Source organism: Ursus americanus, chromosome 2 (genome assembly GCF_024610735.1).
Source record: "Ursus americanus isolate L20-20 chromosome 2, mUrsAme1.1.p, whole genome shotgun sequence".
Taxonomy (NCBI): domain Eukaryota; kingdom Metazoa; phylum Chordata; class Mammalia; order Carnivora; family Ursidae; genus Ursus; species Ursus americanus.
In genome coordinates, this window is record NC_142128.1 from 65,451,713 (window position 1) to 65,457,735 (window position 6,023).

Here is a 6,023-nt window from a genome sequence, read left to right on the forward strand (position 1 = left end):
TTCTTCTTAACTGACAATGTTTAGGTTTTAAGCAAATAAAGTACCAATTAATGTGAAACTCAATCACAAAGACTTGAGATTTTTCCTTTATGAAAATAGGAAATTGAAATTCTTTTATGCCAAAAATGTGCATTCAGATCCCATGAACCATGCTCTGTTTTTATCTGGGGATAGAATGTTTTTTTCACATACCTATCTTCCCATTTCTTCATAGACACATGAAATGCATCTCTCAGCTTCCTGCTCCTAGATAGGATACCACTGCATACCCCCTCCCCAGAGCCTGCTGGCTCTGCTCTGAGACATGATTTCTTCTGGCTCTCTTCTTCACTTTACATTCTGCGCTTGACTGGGAGTATGGTAAATGCAACTTCCAGACTGTTCGATTTGCTTTTGTCTTTCTCCTGGTACCCCTGCTTACAGCTCACGTTGCTTAAAGCAAAAGTTTCAGGGGCCCAGGGCCAGAGAGACCATGGGGTTAAGAGCCTATGTGCCACGAGAACAGACTTCACATGCCTTATGAAAGTAGTCAGGAGATAGTTCCGTAGGTTTGATCCTCTGCATCCTGATACCATGAGCTCATGGGAGCAAGGGTTAGGGGTCTTAGTGTGCTAATAAGTTGAAAAAATAGTGAAATCTAACCTCTGCCTTTTTATGTAGTGTGCTGCTTCGATATCTTATGCAGTTCGCTTTCTGTCTTTTAAGTTAGAGCATGTTTTTCTCTTAGACAACATGGCTTTCTTGCAGATGTTCCTAGAACAAAGGGTTATTTAAGGAATATTTTTACTCTGATTTTTAAGACACTTTAAGGACTATCCTTACTGTGGGACTTTCTAAAATAACACCCGGCGGCAGAGTCCTTTCACTGTTGCGCACTGCGCGTGCTAGAGAATGAATTTGGAGATTTTAGTACTTGGCCAAAAATGCAAACCTTGAACATAAGTTGCAGTTGGATTATTATCTTTCATGAAGGTTAACTTTAGAGTTGTAAATTTTGTAATGAGGGTGTTAAAGATTATTCTGTCTGCTTTAGTGGTGGGTTTGGGTATCCAATTGTAACAAGAAGGTTCGTGTTCGTCTAGTAAAAGACCTCTCAGTGTTTCCACCATGCACGTCTGTTTTTAGGGGTTTATAACTTTAAGTCCTACATTCCTAATAACATTTGGACTTTTCTTAGATTATGTTTCGTGAAGATGGGGGGGCTCTTTTAAAACTTTAGCCTCGGTATTTTATGTAACACGGTCTCTTTAATATATTACTCTGCACTAACATCTCTGATATATGCTCATTCTTCAGAAGCAGTCCTGTCTTCTAGGTTACTTGTGTGCATTTGGTTGTGATCCCTTTTTTAAAAATTAATTCATGAGATTGAAAAATGTCTTATATATTTCTAATGGACTAGACAAAAGGATCTGTGTCCCCAAGTGAGACAGGCTCTGAATGACCTTTTTTTTTCACTTTTTATTATTGATTTAAAACACTCTAGTCTTCCCCTCAAATCATGCATGCGTATAGGAGGACAACTGTGGTGTCTCAACTGGAAACAGGTGCTCAATAGTCAGGCTTGGTAGCAACGTCAGGACCAGGTGACAAGCTAGAAGCTAACAGTGACTGGCCATTGGCACCACCCTTGACTCAACTCCCGTTTTTCCCTCTAGCGTGCCTATGGTGACCTGCCGAGCGCGTCGTTCGCGGTCTTGTTTGCAGTGCTCAGGAAGTGGGACGTTCTCGCAGAAGGTGCTTGTGGTACCTGAATTCTTAGCTCTGTTAGGCTTACCTCTGGAACATGGACCTCGGCAGCTATGCTGACTGACACTACATTCTAGTTCTTGCGATTCTGTGTTTCCGTACTTCCCTCCCGAACACCCACAGCTAGAAATGGGTAGCTTGCATCTAATTAAATCCATAACTTGCTGCTGCTTTTAGCCCTCCCACCGCAGGTGGGAATCAGTGGAGCGGGCCCACAGGATACATTTCAGTGACAGTAGGTTTGTCTTGCTTTCTGAAGCCTCTCTCCCTTTCATAGCCCCACGCCCTGTGCAGTCCACGAAGGGAAAGTGATGGGTGTGTCCTCCTTTAGGGAGGTAACAGTGCAAGTGTTTTCCTCTGGAAGAATAGTAGTCGATTTCCCACGAAGGAGCTTGGATCCTGTTTTTTTTCCCCCCACAGTAACTGGTTTGTTCCATTTCAGTCCTCAGTTCATACCTATCCTTGGCACTAGTTGAAAGAGCATTTTCTTATAGGTAACGCGAATCAAGAGTGGAATTTGAGGTTATAATCCAGTAAAGTTTTTGGCACTTGTGGATATGGTCAGCTAGACTCGATGCTTTTTTTTTTTTTTAATGTTTCTTCTTTTATCCATGAACATACAAGTAACAAGTGGATTTTAGAGTACTAGTTGGGAGAAGGAGGGGCTTATCTTTAAACCAGTTTAAGAGATGCTTTGAGAGTAGTAGGAAGGCAAGAGCAGAATTTACCAGGAGCAATAGAGAAAGCTTTATAAAAGATTATGCGGCCATTGTTGCTGTTCTGAAGAGGGGGGGTTTGGATTTGACCAGTTCTTTCTGTTTCTGCATCACCAGTAGCTGCACTGTGAAGAAACGATCACCTTAGGAGTTTGGAAAGGACAACACCTGGGCTCTGCTCTTTAAAGGCATTCAGATAGATACTTAAGCAGAACAAGTAATAAACATTTCCTGCTGCGGGATAGGGAAAATAGAGCAAGCTGTTTGCTCTTGGGGTCAGAAAATTGTCTTTTATCTGTGCATAGAGCTGGGTTTATTTGAAAAGGGACTTAGTTTGAATATTGGGACATCAAGCTATCTATAGCCAAGTTTCCATCTGCAATCGATTTTCCCTTCATCTTGGGATGAACCTGATACAAAATGACTCTTTGAATCCCAAATCCCTAAGTTACACTTTTTTTCAAAGCCTAATTCACAAAATTCACAGTGGTGCTGACTGTGTATTAACCACTATTGGGAAAAGTCCCGTAAACCTGCCTGTTGCCATCCAATGGAGGGACTGAGCTGGCGACAGCTGTCCGAGCATGCTTTGTGTGGCTGGTGGAATGCCACCATTGTGCATACACTTTGTACATCAGGGGTGAAGGGAGGGTTTTCTAGATTACGGGGGGAGGGTAAAATTAGAATTTTCTTTTTTTTTTTTTTGGTTGTTCCTTTTTCAATGGGGTGTAGGGGTATAGTACTCAGCTTATGCCCTAAATAACATGTATAAAACCCCTGGAAATATTGTGTGGGTGTGTGTGTGTGAGTGTGTGTTTGTATATGTCTGGCAAGTAAACTTTCGTCTTCGGGAAATTAGTGAATTCTTTTCTTCTTTTCCTCCAGAAGTATTTGTTACAAGATTTGTAAATAAGAGCTCTAAGTAGAGTTTGTTTACCATGAACATGTTGCAGCAAACCTTATACACCTAATTCCTGCAAGATTTAAGGAAAGACTTGAAGACTTGCCAGGTGAAGGAAGCAGCAGCCAAGTTCTCAGTAATTGTTTGCCTTGATTCATCTTTCAGACTTCGTTTTTGCCAGTTCGAAAACTCCCAGTCTTCCTTGATTTTAGTTCTTAATCTTCTACGTTCTGAGCAGGAAGGATTATAGAGAGGAACCTGTTTAAATGTATTTAATTAGTCCGTGGGCTGAGACGGGGGGCATCCCTTTCTTAATACTACAGTGTTGCTAGATACGTGATCAGACACCAGGGGGTTGAGCGTCCTTGCGACACCTTCACGGTGCTCACATCGGCAGCGTGGTACTAAGGAAGTTGAAGTTTGAATGTAACCACTTTATTTAAAAGATTTCTTTTTTAATTTAAATGAAATGAGGTTGAAGTGAACATGATTTTGTTGACCATGTTCGTGAATTATAGATGCAACATGCATTGGTAGACTTGTGTGATGGTCTTTTGTGATACTTAATTTTTACATATCCCAGTCTCTGTATGTATCTGCATAGACAAAGAAAAAACAAACTCCTGCTTTCTTTCATTGAAGGGTCTCCAGGACTGCGCGTCTGCTCCTGAGCTCTGTTTTGAGTATGTGTATCCTTTGCTTGTATTTTGTATTAAAAAAAATAAGAAAAAGAACCCTTTATTGTTGAGCATGTTGGCATTGTCCCCTTTATTTTTTTCTCTTTTTGGGACATACGAAGCAAGTTATTCTTTTTCTGTATCTTTTTTTCTTTTGTAAACTTTTTTTTTTGTTTTGTTTAAAAATGGCTTTATAAAAGGGCTTTTATAACCCAGATGTGTGCTCTGTGTACTTCTTAAAACACTCTCAAGCAAACACACTAATTCTACAGTTGATCACCTTGACCTGTCCGCTCCCGGTCCAGCCTGACTCTAGGGTGCAACTTGCTTCCGGAATGAATTCTTTAGACACTATCACTGTTGTTGGTGACAAGAAAGGCATGTCTTGTCTCAAAAGTCAAAAGGAGTAATTAATAGTTAAAGAGTATGGAATGAAGAGGTAGTAGATTTCCTAACTTCTGATAATTGGGGGAGCACTGCACTGGGTGCACGAGGATTCCTAGTTAGCATTTTTCCTCATGTTCACATCCAAGGTTATGTAGTTGTGGAGGGCAAAATCCTTTCAACAATAATATATGGGAGAAGATAATACTTATATTCAAAAAACACATTTGCATTCAATTTCAGATACCCATATGAACGACACTAACCTGCAATTTAGAGCTAAATATTACTTAGATATATGGTATAAGATCCATCTTTAGGGCGCCTGGGTGTCTCAGTTGGTTAGGCAACTGCCTTTGGCTCAAGTCATGGTCCCAGGGTCCTGGGATCAAGCCTTGCATCTGGCTCCCTGCTTGGAGGGGAACCTGCTTCTGCTCCCCCTGCTTGTACTCTTTCTGTCAAATAAAATCTTTAAAAAAAAAAAAAATCCCTCTTTAGAATTGGGCTGATATCGTAGCTATCGGGGCTTTTATTCCTTTCTTCCTTTCCCCTTGTTTTACATTCTTGCCTTGTCATCTAAATATTGTAATTAACATACCAACTCAGCTTGGCTTTGAAATTTGCATGCTATTACCACTCAGTGACTAGATAACTTTATTTCTTACAGAGTTGTTTATCCCAGGTCAAAGTTGACTTCAGAAGAACCAGCCACTTTTCCTCAATCTCTAGGTGTTTTGGGGCCCCTGGGTGGCTCAGTTGGTTAAGTGTCCAACTCTTGATTGCTGTTCAGGTCATGATCTCAGGGTCATGAGACTGAGCCCCGTGGAAGGCTCCTTGCTGGGCTTAGAGCCTGCTTTTTTTAAGATTCTCTTTCTCCTTCTCCTTCTTCCCCTCTGCCCTTCCCCCTCCCCTCTCCCTCCCTCACGTGCTCCCACTCTCTTAAAAAAAAAAAAAAGAAACTAGGTGTTTTACGATTAACATACTGAATTTCTGTTTCAGTACAATGCTGGAGAAATGTCATCTGGTGTCAGGAATTTCAAAAACCATCGGGAGGACAAACATCAGAGGACAAACAAATAGACCTGGAGCTCCCTCCACTCCTGTCCATGAGCATTAATTAGCACCCTGTAATTTAACACTGTAGACGTACAGCACTCTGCAGTATATGGAGAGTTTCTGTCTACATAATACCTCGTTGAGTTTTCCCAGCAACTGCCATTGGCCAGATGTTTGTGTTCCTCTGGTGTCATGGCGCGTGAACTGGTTCAGGTAGGATGCGGTTTGCCGGGGCTGGTATTAGGCTACAACAAGGCTTTGAAATCAGGTCATTAGCTGCGTGTGCTTTGAGTTGTCACAGTTATTGTTTCTAAAACCAGCCCCCACTATCTTGTATAAATGGACCCCTTGAGCCTCCTTCCTGATAACCTTTTGACCATTTTGCTGTTCATCTCAGTAGCGCTGATAACATGCGCCAGTCCAAGAACTAACATCAAAGATTTAAAAGGAAAAATCTCTTTTCGATAAGATATGAAAATTTGTTGTTAATTTACCTGAAAGTCCTTGTGGCCCCTAGATTGAAGCTTCAAGTTATTAAAA